The sequence below is a fragment of the Sciurus vulgaris genome (assembly GCF_902686455.1).
Source record: "Sciurus vulgaris genome assembly, chromosome: 1".
In the NCBI taxonomy this organism is placed as follows: Eukaryota; Metazoa; Chordata; class Mammalia; order Rodentia; family Sciuridae; genus Sciurus; species Sciurus vulgaris.
The window spans coordinates 176,090,597-176,105,912 of record NC_136461.1 but is presented as its reverse complement, the minus strand read 5'-3'; the positions used below and the strand labels follow the sequence as shown (position 1 = coordinate 176,105,912).

The window sequence follows — 15,316 nt, the reverse complement described above, 5'->3', positions numbered from 1 at the left end:
AATGATAGAACTGTCACTTCTGGCCAACTCTGAAATCGTGCAGTGCAATGACCTGTTCCAGGAACTGTTCTGAGTGCTTTATATGTGTTGATTATTTAACCCTCACAATTACCCATTATTATTCCTGTTAATGATTAAGACACAAAGATGTTATTGCCCTTGCTCCAGTTTAGTCAACTGGTTTGTGGCAAGGCTGGGATGTTAGCCATTCATATTATTATGGTGTGAACTGGCGTGGTTCACCTCTTTCCTGTCAGTCACAAAATGAAAGGAAGATCTCCTTAATAGAGTGATTTCCTTTATTAACACATTGGTGGTCCTTATGCATTTTAATACTTCTTAGAAGCAGTTAGTATTTTTAGCCTTTATGAAGTAATATATGTAATTTTAGTTTTTTAGTAATAAATATACATAAACTAATCTGATCAGGAAAAGGTCATGTGCCTTTACTTATCAGAATTCATTTATTTGATTAGGGAAGAGAGAAGAAAGGAGGAAGTGGCCAGGGGGAGTAAGAATGAGCTCATTGGACATTTGACTACTACCAGCAATTCTCTCTGCCCATTCAGCTTGCTCCGGTGAAGGAGGGACCCCAGCCATGCTCTTTGCTCAGATGGCTTCATTTCACTTTTGTAATGTTAACATCTTGCTGCATGGAACTTTAATAATGTGTTTTTTCCTAAAACTTAGCCCATAAATGAAGCCAGCTATGTCAGCTGGTCCTCAACCCAAGAAACAAGAATCCAGTCCAATGCCAGAGCAGAAACCAGCGATGCTGACGAGTCATGGCAAATACCCGTAAGACACTTTCTGGAATGATTTTTGAGAGGACTGTCCTCTTTAAGGGATCTCTTTCCCCATGGGTGGTGGTTAGAGACCTTCTGAAATAGTTTAGGAGCCCTCCTGCCTTGGCCACAGACAACCCACAGAGAGCACCTGCAGATTTATTCCATTTTTCTCTTTTATACTTGCTACCTGGATCCCTGTTTTCCTAGCCAGCCCATTTGTATCTGCTGTTTTTCTGAACTCCATTACTCTGTCTCTCTCCAGGGGCCTATCTTGCTTGCTTCTCTCTGTTGGTGTTCGTGGCTTGTGTCTCTCTTGGCCTTTCCTGGACTTTCTTGGCTTCTTCCTGTCTGAGAGGAGAACTCAGGCATGAGAGCTAGTACTATTTATGTCCAGTAGATAACTTTTGCAAACTTCTACATGCTTCAGAATTGTTCATTTCCTCCTGAAATTTTATTGAGGAGGCCAAAATCAGATTTCAAGTTAAAGTTTTTGTATGAGTAGGATCATAAAAGAGATAGGTAAAGACAGACACGCACTTTTCTTAAATTTCCATCCAGTGTAAAGTTTTAAGGGCAATGGCCTTGTGGGTGCAAGTGACCTTGATGAGGAGCCCCTGATGGTTTCCAGTGGTCGTGATGAGGTTGTGTTGATATATAATTTCTCTGGCCTGTTACACCAAGGGTATCCTCAGAAATGGAGGTGATGAATCTTTTATATAAAAACAGGATATTGTCCATTAGATACTAGTTAAAGATGATTCACCATGCCCTTACCATGCTAAGAAATAACAAAGTGTGTCCTCCTTTCTATTTATATCCAAATAAAACTACTTCCTACCACTGCCATTCATAGAGCTAAATTGAAGTCAACATAGAGGAAGAGATTTTTTTTTTTTTCCTAGAGAAAATCAAAATGACAAAGATTAGCAGTTGGTATCAGGGCCTGGTCCACAATGGCAGTCAGAGTCTGTTAGCTCATCTGCTATTTGCTGAAGGGGGTTGTTTGTTCCACAAATTACTTTTATGGCATCCATTTTTGAGATGATATTGGGAAGCTGTGTTAAGGAGAACACTGCTTGCCCTAATGTCAGGGGCATCTTAGAGAATGTGACTTAGAAAGAAGCAAACAGGGGCTGGGGAGGTAGCTCAGCTGGTAGAGTGCTTGCCTTGCAAGTACAAGGCCCTGAGTTCGATCCCCAGTATCACAAAAAAAAAAAAAAAAAAAAAAAAAAAAAGAAACAAGCAACAGACTCTGAACTGGACCTATTTCTTCATTCCCCCTCTCCCTACCTGATTGCTTTGAATTCATCAGAATGGAATTTAAAGTAGAATGACTTCCTCAAAGCTGGGTTCCTTGGACTCTCTGTCTCTGCCCATACTTTCTCAAGGCATTCATCATATTTGCCAGGAATTACCTGTTCTGTGCACTTTTTTGCAAGTCAGGACTGTGATATAATTGGTACCCGAGACAGGATCTGGCACATAATTGGTACTCCTTTGGCACATAATTGGAATGAATGAGTGAATGAATGAATGGTGTTAAGATGTTATGTTTCTCTCCTTTTCTGCAAGTTCCTTAGATTAAAAAGCAGGACTAATTCTTCAGGATATGTGGCAGGGATCATGCAGTCTCTTCACAAAAGCATTGCTCCTGTTACTGTTCAGGGCATGCTGGGACTGTTATTTAAAGAAACACATTGTAAAAACCTTTGTTAACCCTCTGAATTCAATTGTCAGAGAATGTGAAATTTTAAAAAGTTTCAAAACCAGAAGAATAAGAGCGAATATTTTTTCTCGTTATTCCTTTAGTAGAACTAAGAGTGGCCAGGACTACATCTTTTTAAACTGGGTGAACGATTGCATATGATGTAAGTCTAGCTGGATGAGGGTTAGACTCATAATGTCATGTAGTCCGAGGGAAAAAAAAGAGTTTGGAAATCCAGGAGAATCAAGTAGATTAACTAGAAAAATCTTAGCAAACAGGGCCATAGCCAATGACTCTAAGGGAAGTATTTTCTATCCTTGAACTGGATGTGGCAGCTCCAGCTAGTTGGTATTCTGGGCTTTTATAATTTAACATCATATCATAAAATTGTTTCAAGTTGCACCATTATCATGTTAAACAAAGTCCTATCATTCTAGTAAAGCAACATGCTTTAATTTGGTTTGTTGATTGCATTTTTTTTTCACTATTCTAAGTAATACTGCCAAGAATGTCTTTTTGTGTATAAAGTTAATTGTTTTCCTTTAGGATGAACTAGTACTGCATTATGGGGAAAAACATTTTGTGGCTCTGGACACCTATTGCCAGGATATTTTTCAAAGTGCTATAGTGAATACGTCTAGGGAGTATTTTAGCTCCTTTTGAAAGCCGAATGTTCTGCTCAATGACATTTACCACTTTGTGATCATCTGTTCTTGCTGCAAATCTAAAACCATGTTCTCCAAATTGTTCTCTCCCTCTCTCTAACTTGCCCTGCAGCCCACGTAAAAGCTAGGTTTCCATTATGATGGGTCTTGGCACAGCATCACATTCAAAGAAATATCCAACAATCCAAATCAATTAGAAAAACCACTTCAAATATTTGTTGTATCTCTCAAAGATCATTAAATGGGCATTCTTAAAAAATACCTTTTCTCTCTGTCATGGTCCAATCACATGCTGTAGTTGCTTGATGCTTTCTTCACATGCAATCTCACTTCTAACTGACTTTTCCATTTCTTTTCTACGGGACACACATTGTCTCATGTACTCTTTCACCCATCTTCCCAGAAGCCCCCACACTACACAGGGTACTTCTTGCCTCCCCTGGGGAATAGTCTAAGCTTCTCTTGAGGGATTTTCTCATAGCTGGACTCACACAATTAGAGAAATACCCTAAAGCTGATCTGACAACAATAGTATACCCTCCTTAGAAGCAGGAGGGGATGAGGAAAAACTTGTACAGTCACATGTTAATCATTTTGTCCCTGTCACAGATAATGCTGATAACAATAACAATAGCAACCCATAAGTATATGTTGACTGCAGGTCAGACCCTGTTCGAAGCATTTGTATTTATAGTCAATGAATTCTCATAACCTTATAAATTAATTAATGTTATCAAGTTGTTTTAGACAGAGACTGAAATAGTAATGTTTTAAGTAACTTTCTCAGTGTCTCATAGCAAGTGACAGAGCCAGAATTTTAACAAAGTGGTCAGTCTAGTTCTAGTTTGGATTTCTAACTACTGTAGTATACTGCTTTGATGTATATATACAGTTGTCCCTCAGCATCTGTAGGGAATTAATTCCAGGATCCCCTTCAGTTACCAAAATCTTCAGATGCTCAAGTCCCCTATAGAAAGTGACATAATATTTACATATAATCTACTCACATCCTCCTGTGTATTTTAAATAATCTCTAGATTACTTAAAATACCTAATGCAATGTAAATGCTATATAAATAGTTGTCATACTATAGTATTTAGGAAATAATGACATTAAAAAATCTTTACCTGTTCATTACAGATAGGATTTTTTTCCAGAGTATTTTCAATGTGTGGTTGATTGAATCTACAGTTGCAGAACCTGTGGATACAAAAAGTCAACTGTATATACACATGTACACATATATACATGTTTAAAATGTTACATATTGCTTGTAACATTTCAAATTTCTCTTATGGTCAGTGTAGAACAAGAACTTGAAAACAAGGCAAAGTGCCAATTTTTAGGAGTTACTTCTTTTAATGAAAGCCCATTATTTCAGGGGACTTTGTGCTATTCTCTATGTCGGTCTACCTGTGAAATCTTCTTGATGTAGGCCTTGGAGTTGCTTTTAGTACTCTTGTTATGAGAAAGGCCTGTTTTGACAAGGTCAGTGGAAAGACGTAATCCATCTCAGAATCTGGAGTACGTATCTGGTTTAAAAAGGGATTTGATGGGATACTGACAGGGAGAATATGAGCCTTTAAAGAAAAAGACTGGTGATTTAAGTTGCTTTTAGTCAATTTCTCAAGTAAACACACACATCCTGCTTGTGGTCTGGGTTTTTTCTTAATGCATCGGCTTTTATCTTTTATATTGCTCTTTTGGATATGTGGATTACTTGGTCTGGTTCATGTTTGTAGCCCAGAGACAGTATACGATGCATGGCTCAGATAAGAATCCGCTTTTCCTTTGGAAACATTGCTTGAGAGTTAGATATGTGGACACATCTTTCTTAGAGGAAAAAAAAAAAAAAAAAGATGGACATTTTGTTTGCTTGTTTGTTTTGCTTGAGAAGAAAACGTCTAGTAATTTAGGTCACTCTTTAGAGTAAAAACTGACTTTAAAAATATCATTCAAATGTTCAGTGTGAAACACTGCCTATACTCTGCCCTTCAAAGATGAGTGCCTGTTTTATAAAAAGGCAAAAGTCTTCTGGTTTTCTGCAGTGGGAAAAAATGCTGGAATAGGAATCAGGAGACCTAAGGTCAAGGCCATGGCTACTGATAACCAGCTGCTGTGTGCTTATTACTTATCCTCTCTGAGTTGTACTTCTTCATCTATAAAAAGAAGGTTTACATGAAATACTTGCTAAATTTTTCTTCATAAATAAACACAAGATAAGTTTCTGTGCTAGAGAACTTGAAGATCCTGCCATTCTGTGATGATATGACTGGAGGGGTTGTGGGCATGGATTCTCCCACTCCTGCCAACTATTACCACAGCTGGCTGGCTCAGGCTCAGACCTGCCAGTTAGAGCTTCTTTCCTTAAGATTAGGCACTTGTTAAAATTAAAATATTCCTGGAAGGATCTTTGTTAGCCATTTGCCATAATTATCTAGTTCATTTAATCCAATAACAATCATTAGCATAAAAGATATTCAAGACTCTGAATTGACATGACAGTAAGATGTATTTGGAAAGGTGGAAATTTATAGATGAATGGGATATAGTCCTGCCCTCGATGGACCTGCAACAACTGGTGAAGAATGGGCAGACCTTTGCAAATATCAGATAAGTGCTGTAAGAATTTGGGTGTTTAAAATGGAGAGATTGCTGTCAGCTGCAGTGATCATGTTTTTTTTTTTTTAATTTTTACTTTTTAAAATTGAGATGAGCCTTGAAGAAGGTTGATTACAAAAAAGACAGGTACAGTCCTATAGTTTGGCATGAATCAAAGCTTCAAGGTGGGAATAGCCAACGCAGGTCAGGAAATGAAGTCCAACGTATAAAGTGAAACCATAGTTCTCTAAAAATGGACAAAGAAAAAAATCATATTTAATGCATTAATTAATAAGGAAAGTTGATACTTCTTTTGCAATGGTAAATTTTAGGAAGTTCGTGTGGAATGTGTGGGTGGGATTTTTTTCAAGAGGAAAGAGCCAGTAAGCCTCAGAGCTTTAGACCTCACCCCTTGAATGTTATGAGTGGGTGTTTTTAGAATTTGATCTGATGGTCTTTCTAGGAATAAACGTTGAGTATAAATAATCTTGCCAGTAAAAATAAGCGACTTGAGAAGAAAAAGGAAATGTTTGAGGCATCCTAAAATGAAGGACAGGATTTGGAATGCCCACTCATGTCTGGCTCTCTGGTTCCATAGATGTTCATCTTTGCCCTTTTCCTCTTCTGATTTTTCTAGCTCTCAAAATTGAATAAAATTTCAAATGGTAAAAGATCATGGGTGCTTTTCTTTGTTATATTTAGGTTCTCATGTTTTAAAAAACTAGGAAAGCAAGAGAATCTGCCTGACTTCACATTTCTTTGTCCTCTACCTAGATAAGGACACAGTAAGTACCACATTGGGGTTTCCTGTAAAAGTTCTGACTATCTATTGCTGTATTACAGATTACTCCTAAACCTGGGGGTTGAATACACAATCATTTGTATATTTCACAGTTCTAGTCTGAACTGGTCTGGATGGAAAGATGCGTTTCTGACCCATGTGGCATCAGCTGGAGCAGCTCAGCTGAAGGCCAGGGGATCAGCTGCCAAGATAATTCATTCATACAGCTGGCAGGCTGATCCTGGCCAACTGGGGGCAGAAGGGAGGCTGGAAGTGTGGGGCAGCCCTCATTTCCTGGGCTCATGGATCTGCCCACAGCCTCTTGGCTTCCACATGGCATGGTGACTGAGTTACAGAAGTGAGGAGGAGAGAGACTGAGAATGGACCACCTACAAGCTACATTGCCCTTTTAACCTGAATTGGTCAAAATTACCAGCACTGTTACTATAATATTTGATTTTTTTAATCACTAAAGCCCTCCACATTCAAAAGAAGAGGAATTCAACTCCACTTTGAGATGTGAGAAATGGGACAGAATTTGTCAACATGTTTGAAAACCACATAGCATCCATGACATTCCTTCTTCTTCCCACTTTAGTCGTGGCCGGGAGGCCGTAAACATTCCCAGGCCCATTCCTAGGATCTGGGACAGGGCCAGACAGTTCACACAGATGAGTGAAGCAGGGTGTGGGGCCAGCCAGGTAAGAGAGAGAGTGTGGCTCACCTAAAGCCAATGGACCCATCTTCCAAGCCACCAACCTGGAATGCCTATCTGGCTGGAGAGGTGGAAGTAACCACAGTGCTTTCCTGGACTTTGTGCTGTTGTCTGATCAGTCTCCTTAGTTATCTTTTGAGTTCTTGATGGCTGATGATATAAGCCATGATGGGTCAGAAATGGAAACATGCTTTGAGAGGATGTCCTCCCTCTTCGAAGTTGGTGTTAAATGACAGTTCTCAGCAAAGGACAGAATGCTGGATTAAAGGGAGCACAGGACTGACCTTGTTTAGAGATTTTTTTTTTTTTTTAATGCTCTAATAAAACAGTCTCTGGCAGAATCCTTTGGTACATAGTGCTCTAAAATCCATGACGCTGACTCTGGTGTCCTCGGTCACGGGTCACCCAGAGGGTGGTTGTCTAGAAGTTTTCCAGCCCTGTGTGCCTTGTGTGAGCTCTCAGCGGAGATGGGAAGCCTAGTCACAAGACAGATTCTGAGATGTTGACGGGAACTACCTCCCTGGGTAGAGCTGTCTTGGGGGACACTGTCCAGCATAGAAGACCTTTCTTTTCTTTGCTAAGTGAGGACCAGCACTCCCTTCATCTTGTTCTGAACAAAACTTAATCAAGAGAATATTGTAGAACTCTGTTTTCTTCAAATGGGTTCTGCATGGCTAAAGTTACATTAGATAGCTCCTGGCTTGTTTTTAATTTCAAATGTAGGGGAGAGAGGACATTGTAGATAGTCTGTTAAGCCCTTTCCTCTGATGGAAAGTGCACGCCTCGGTGGTGGTTGATCTCCCGGGTTTCTGAGAGTTGTTTTTGAGTTATTTAGAAACAGCTGAATAATTTCCTTATTAAATTCCAAACCTCTTTTACCTAAGAGCTTCCACATTTATTAGTCATCTCTGTGGAGCAGGTTTTTACTTTCATTCTGAAAAGCTTACATCATCTCCTCTATAAATAATACCATTTGATACCATAAGGACATATATTGCTTTACCAATATTTATTAAAATTATTTATGTAATGAAACCATCTGCTGGAAGAAGTCCACATCAATGCCATTGCTCTTGGAAGCAGAGCTTGTTCTAGTGGATGTTGTGTTGGGGTTGTGGTATGTGATATTTTAATTAATTGCAGGTTTTTTTTGGCATTAAAATATTTAGAAAGTTTAAAGACTTAGAAATGAAGAACCGATCAAAGAATGAAGACTAAGTCCTTTTTATAAATAATATATAACCAGTTTGTTTCTTTTCTCTCACTCTGTTCCCTTGGTGCTCATGGTTTGTAGAAATGTCCGGTAGAGAAAGAAGAGGCTGAAAATAATGTCATAGGCTTCAGCCAGAAAGAGGGCACTCAAGCAGCTAATTCAGGAGAGCTTAAGGAAAGACCTATTCTGGAACATGTAGTCAAGGCCAAGGGAAACCAGCAAAGGATGAAGAACTCCTAGGCCTATGGGGCTGTTCGGAGGGAGCCAACATTTGGATACTGTTGAGGGTCAAGGGGAAGGGCTGTCTTTAGCAGAGGAATACATCTACCCACCAGGAAAATGGTCAGAGAGTAGTCCCTTCAGTGTCTCTTCCAGGTGTAGAGAGCTTCACTGGTAAATCCCAACCGAAAACAAGACAGAGAGCAAGGAAGCTGATTGCCACATTTTGTAAAACTGAGCCATCTTGGGTACAGAGCAGTCTGGAGAAGAGCAGAGAGTGAATTTGAAAGGGGTCAATGGAAAATATCTATCACAATAGATGAACTCAGCCCTATAGCTTTGGTTTATAAATCTTTTTTTTCCTCCACAAAGACAGACTCATCAGATGGGTTTAGGTGCATGGTGAATTTAAACAAGTTTCCCTCTAATAGGACCAGGGTGAAAATCACAGTGCATAAAATTCCTATCAAAATTTCATCAGTTCTGGGACAAAGGGAATTTGAGATTGTACTTCTGGTTTTCTCCAGGTCATGGCACAGGGGTGCAGAGAGATCAGGTATTTGGAACAAATCTTTCATTAATAAAAAGGAGATCTTAGTTATGTACCAGGATACAAACCATTGGCAGAGCTCCTGGGATGGATAAGGGGAGAAGACAAAGAGGAAATATGTCCATCGGTTAGATCGTAACACCCCTCACTACCTGGAGACAGAGGGGTAAGACCTCAGAGAGAAGTGGACTCCCATGATAACCGTGCCCCAAAAAGAGAGCAGGTTGTGAGAAGCACTCAGTCTGTATCTCAGAAGTATATTTTTTCTGGTAAAATCTAATGACTTGGGGGTTTAGAACTATGCACACTATGGGTTATTTCTCCTTTTACAATGGAATTGTCCATACTCTGCATACCCAGTGGGTTCAAGCCACCTAAGATGGAGGAGAAGAGCATGTGTGTATTGAGCCCTGCACAATTTTTAATATGTACCAACATGTGAGGTCTGAGAACAGAGGACACATGCAAATGGTATGTGAAAATTTTAAAGTAAAGAAATCACAGGGGTTTTTCAAGACTCTAATCTTTCACAAGAAGCCCAACTGTTTGTGTAATGACTTTCAGCTTATATGGTGGGCTTGTGGTGTTTCCTACTCAATCTGTTGCAATCCTGAAGTACAGAAGGACCTGTCATGTGTCAAGCTCAGGGTGCCTTTTGGGAAAAAATAAAAGTGTCTAAAAGTGGTTTCAGTGTCTTTAGCTTTGGGATGAAGCTGACTTCTTTAAAAAAAAAATAAATAAAAAAAGGATGTGAATTTCCCTCCAACACTAGTAGTTAGCATACATCAAGTGCTGTGTTTAGAAATAGAAATGTTCACATAAATAGGTTATGTTCCGGAAAGGGGCCACGGACAGCAGGTGTAGCCAATTAAAACCCAGAGAGGTCAAGAAACTCCTTGTAGTCATCAATTTGAAAGTTACCTTAATTTGTCATGGGCTTTGAATTCAAATATTCACAAAGGTAACTTCTGGGTAGGAGAATAATCAGTAGTGTTAATTGCACTTTTTAAATTCAACCATGAGAGAAATTAATCCTTTCATAAGAAGCTGGTTTTTTGAATGATGTTTTACAGCTGGAACATTCCTTTTATTTTGTGATAGAAAGAAAGGTTATACAATGTTTTTAATTAAAAGTTTTAATCTTTCGTTCCCTTCTCTAAAAATATGCTCTGGAAGAATACTATTTTAAATGGGAGAAATATTTAGCTCATTAAAGCTAAAATAAAACTGTGTATAATCAGGAAATGAAATAATCAGATCAGACATCTGAAAGAACCCACAAGATTTCTTGTATGTATGGATATAAGAAATTTGTACTGAGATCTGCTGTTATCCCAAGTAGGCACTAAGGAATTCTGGTCCTAACCAATAAGTTGGACAATTTCTATGTGTAAGGCTAGTTTGAGAAATATGAGGTTATTTCTTCCAATGAACTAATCTGATTACAGAGATAAAATGAATGACAAGTAATTGATACACTAGAATTAAATAACTGTTCAAATGAAGTAATGCCACACTGTTGTACATATTTATTGTCCATATTAATGACACAGGAGTAAGTGCTTTATTCAGAAAAGAGAGAGATGACCATGGAAAGTCCTGCAGTGACTTCGAGATGGAACTTGCATTGGGGTTCTAAGGATGAGCAGGACTTGGATCAATTTAGAAGGGCCTTGGGTAATACAGTGGGAAAGCATGAAATTATGGAGCTTAAAGTGGACTGAGCTCTTCATGGCTTCTTAATCTGGACTGTGCTTGAATGCCACCCGGTGACTCGCTGACTTCACAGGTAACCTGCTCTATTTCTGTACCACTTTAGTCATCTAGAAGTTCTTTTGTCTGGTCTTCAGATGGAATCTCCCCCTCCCCCTTCAGTGTCCACTTGAGTTCTTTCTTTGCAGAGAAAGTTGATTCCTCTTCCATATGTGAGCCCTTAAAACACGGAAAAGGATTTATTTTGTGTCTCCTAAGTCTTTTTGCACTTCTCAGTCCTTCCAGTTGTTCCTCATTTTTCATTGCTTCTGTATAGTCTGCCACCTTGACCACTTTTTTCTATGCATCCTGAGACCCTGCCTTCACTCACTTACATTTCTCCTGAAAATCATGGGGCTGATTGTACCCCTGTTAAAAATTTTCAGCAACTAATCAGTGTCCACAGAATATATGCAGGGTCCCAGTTGACCTGGCAGCTGGGATGTAATTCCTCATAGGGTACCAAAAATGTTTGTGCCATGCACCCTGTTGGTCAAATGCCACCTGTACCAGAGGGTACAACTGCAATGCAGCATCTAATGTGCATCCACCACACCTCCTCTCTTCCCTGTGAGTGGATTTGGCTAAGCCCCACCAAGGTTCTTAGAGGTCAGGGACGGAGGAGAGTGAAGTTTCGTGGTTGTGAGCTTTTCCCTGTTTTTTTGGCTTTGGAGAGGCAGCAAGACTATTGTCTGGGTGCCCTAGGCTCTGTATTTTGGTTGCCCTGGCCACTGTGGGTTGGCCTCTGCTGGTGCCAAGGCTGACATGGAATTGCCCTGACTTCCTTCCAGATTTGGCTTCAGCTCAGCTCTGTGTCCTGCTTCTCCCAGCAGCCAAACCTTTGGCAAAAGCAAGGCTCACACCACCCCTGCCCTGAGTGTGAAGTCAAGAGGGCCCTAAAGCCCTGATGTAACACAAAGCTAACACTGGCTGCCTTTCTGATTTTCATCACCCCCTGAAGCTAACAGGATCTTCTATGGCATTTAGATTAGCTGGGAAAAGAGATTGGTTGCCAGGAAGACAGATGACCAAGGCCTGCAGAATCCATCCTGAACGCTCTATAGATGGAGTTTCATTCACTTCTATTTTCTGCTTTCACTCTGTTTTATAATATCTGAGATGCTGCAGTCTAGCTCAGCCACACTTTTCTCAGCATTTTGAAAGAACTGTCTATAAATTCCAGGAAGAAGAATAGATCGTAGCTTTTGGCTTTCCTGAGATAACTCAGAATGCCTTCTTGCTTTCCTTGTTACTTTACAGTTGGTAGTGTGGCTTCTCTGCAGGGCCCGGCATGGAATTGCCCTGGCCTCGCTGCTGACCTCAGCGCAGACCTTATCTCATTCTAATATTTCTCATATGTGGTCACTGATTTGCTGTAAGCTCCATGAGAGCTCCTGTACCCTATTTTTATTCTCTGTGCGTATCATTTCCTGACATTCCTCAGATTTATTTGCAGATCTGTCTTTAGCTGCATGAGAGTAGACGCATCATCGTTGTTCATTACTTGGTCCCAGCATTGGGCACATGGTAGATGAGTAGTGGGATGAGTGTCAAATGAACGTTAAATCATTCTTGGTGAAAAATGCATTCCTCTCTATACTGTGGAGGAGAACTGGCCCTATAACCTTTGTTAGGTTTTAGCAGAGATAGAAAGTTTTCCAGTGAAGCGCTGCCTGAAAGACGCCCTCCTGGTTTCTTACTTATACCCTGTGGCTGCTCACAGTCTCCTACCACCAGTGCGCACCTCTACTCTTGGAAACTTCTAGAATGAAAGCTGCCCCACCTTATACTTCCCTAGAATTTTGCTCTCCAAGCACTTGTGCCTGTTTGTATGTGTTCTGCACAGATTGAGGTGGGTTCTTTACCACGTGACAGATGTTTTTCTTCTCATCTTGTTCACGACACCTTCATCTCCTGAGCAACAGGGAAGCAGTTTCCTTATTTCTTAAGGGGCATTCAGATCCAGGAATCTGACTTCAGACAGTTATACAGTTCCATCTGTTTTTTTTTTTTTTTTTTTTTACCAAACACACTGTTTTCTCTAAAGGGCTTGCCTATCCTCCTTCCTTCTTTTCTCCCTCTCTCCCTCCCTCCCTCCCTCTCTTCAACAGGCATTTGTTGAACACCTACTGCATGCCTCGCCCTGTGCTAGGTGCTGAGGATGCAATGGGAATCTGGCAGCAGGATGCTCACCCTCTCAGAGCTCCCGGTCCTGAATATTAATTAGAGACCCCTACAGCAACAAGCCCTCACCACCACCACCGCACTCATGAAACATGCTCCAGTTGAAGGTTTAGCTTCCATTTTAACAGCTGTCATTATACAGAGACAGTGGTGAAATCAGATGGAGGCAGCCTGACATCTCACATTCCATTTATTCCTCAGGCAGGTAACTTAATCTCTAAGGCTTTAGGTTTCTCATTGGTAAATGGGGAACATGATGGTATTCACCTGGCAGATGCAACAACATGCATCAACATGCAATTTCTGGAAAACACTTAGAATAGAAATGTGAGTAAGAGAAGTAGGCTGGCGATAGCCAGGAGCCCAGATGGAGCATTTGGAAGTTGTTTGACCTTGGTTATGACACAAATGCTCTTAATCTCTGTTTTAGTCAGCTTTTTTGCGGCTGTGACTAAATGATCTGACCAGCACAATTATAGAGGAGGAAAGGTTTATTTGAGGGCTCACAGTTTCAGAGGGCTTAGTCCATAGAAGGCTGGCTCCATTCCTTGGGGCTCAAGGTGAGGCAGAACATCATGGCAGAAGAGTGTGGCAGAGGGAAGTAGCTCACATCATCAGGAAGGAGAGAGAGAGGGAGAGAGAGACCGACCACTCTCCAGATACAAAATTTACCCCAAAGTCACACCCCAATTCCCACCTCCTCCAGCCACACCCTACCACTTCAATTAATCCCGTTGGGGATTAATTCACTGATTGGGTTAAGACTCTTACAACCCAATCATTTCTCCTCTGAACCTTCCATCATTGTCCCACATGTTAGCTTTTGGCGGACACCTCATATCCAAACCATAACAATCTCCAATTGCTTGGGCAAAGGGTAATAGGATCTGTTTGAATTAACAGTGGGAGAAAAAAGAGGTTAACATTGTTGGAATACTTATGAGTCTAATATTATGAACTTGAAAAATTTAGTATGTATAGTCTGACAAGCACGCATGTGCATTTCTTTGGGGAGGGTTCAAATATTAGTATCTGGGCTAATGGTTACTGTATATACTGGGGTCCACATCTCCTGAAATAAGAACACTACCGAGAGAAGACAAGGGGCCTATCGGGGACAGGAGACACATGCAGGAGGGAAGGAGAAAGAGAAGACAAAGCCGCTGGGCTTCCTCATTTCCTGCTCTATTTCCTGTGTTTTGCCCATACCTTTTTTAGCCTTATCTTTAAATAATTGAAAATCCTCTTCAGTACCAGGACTAGGAAGTGCTATGCCCAGTCACCTGTGCTGAACTAGGGTGAGTTGTGTGCGGCACACTCTGAGGACCGCTGTGCGTCACACAGGAGGGATTCGTGGCCATGATAGAGTGCAGGTCCCCAACAGTACTGGTGACAGTTCTGGCTATGTAAGGGTTTCAGACTCCAGAAATGCTTGGAGCAGAGTGAACACTCCTGAAAGGACAGTGCTCTGCTTCTGACTGTCCCCTGGCTATGCCCTTTAGTGGGGTGTTTGAAGTCATTTCAGAGCAGCTAAATGTGTCTAAGGGACCAAGCTTCATTTCCCTCCTTGACAGGTTTGTTGCTTGAAAACTCAACTAATTTAAAAATTAGTTCTTTTTTTTCCTTAAGTGCTTTTTTAGTAATTTGAGTACTTAAAATGACTCTCTGAGAAACTTCACAATAATTACCACAAAAATGTCTTAAGGAACAGAAAGTAGTTTCCCAATTCTCTTAGAATCCTTTTTACTTTTCAGAAGAGGGATCCAAACATAGTTTAGAGTGTGAATATTGTATAAAAATAGTGTAGGACCAAAAGAGAAAAGAGAAGGTTTTTCTTCTGTATGAAAACACATGGAACGCTCACTGTATATCTCTTTTTTTTCATTGCAGCCATTTCTGGGGAATAGTTCATGCTGGCAAACAGTTATTTCTCCTCTCCTGTCCTCTGATCACTTCTCTCCACTTTTTCAGAGAACTTGCACGGGACTGGGGTGCCACCCAGCCTAGAGCACGTGACTGGCATGTGTGAGCTCTGAACTTGATCCCCACTGCACAGTAAACAAACAAACAAACAAATAAGAATGTGCATTTCTTATGTGTCTGTTTCTTCTTTAAATTTAAATTTCCATTAGAAAAAGAAAG

At 40.5% G+C, this 15,316-nt stretch overlaps 1 protein-coding gene across 2 annotated transcripts in view; it reads left to right on the top strand.

The window, feature by feature from the left end:
* The window catches only part of NCALD (neurocalcin delta), a 364,457-nt gene that overhangs the window by 23,703 nt on the left and 325,438 nt on the right, over nt 1-15,316 (top strand). The gene's annotated exons all lie outside the window — the stretch shown is intronic.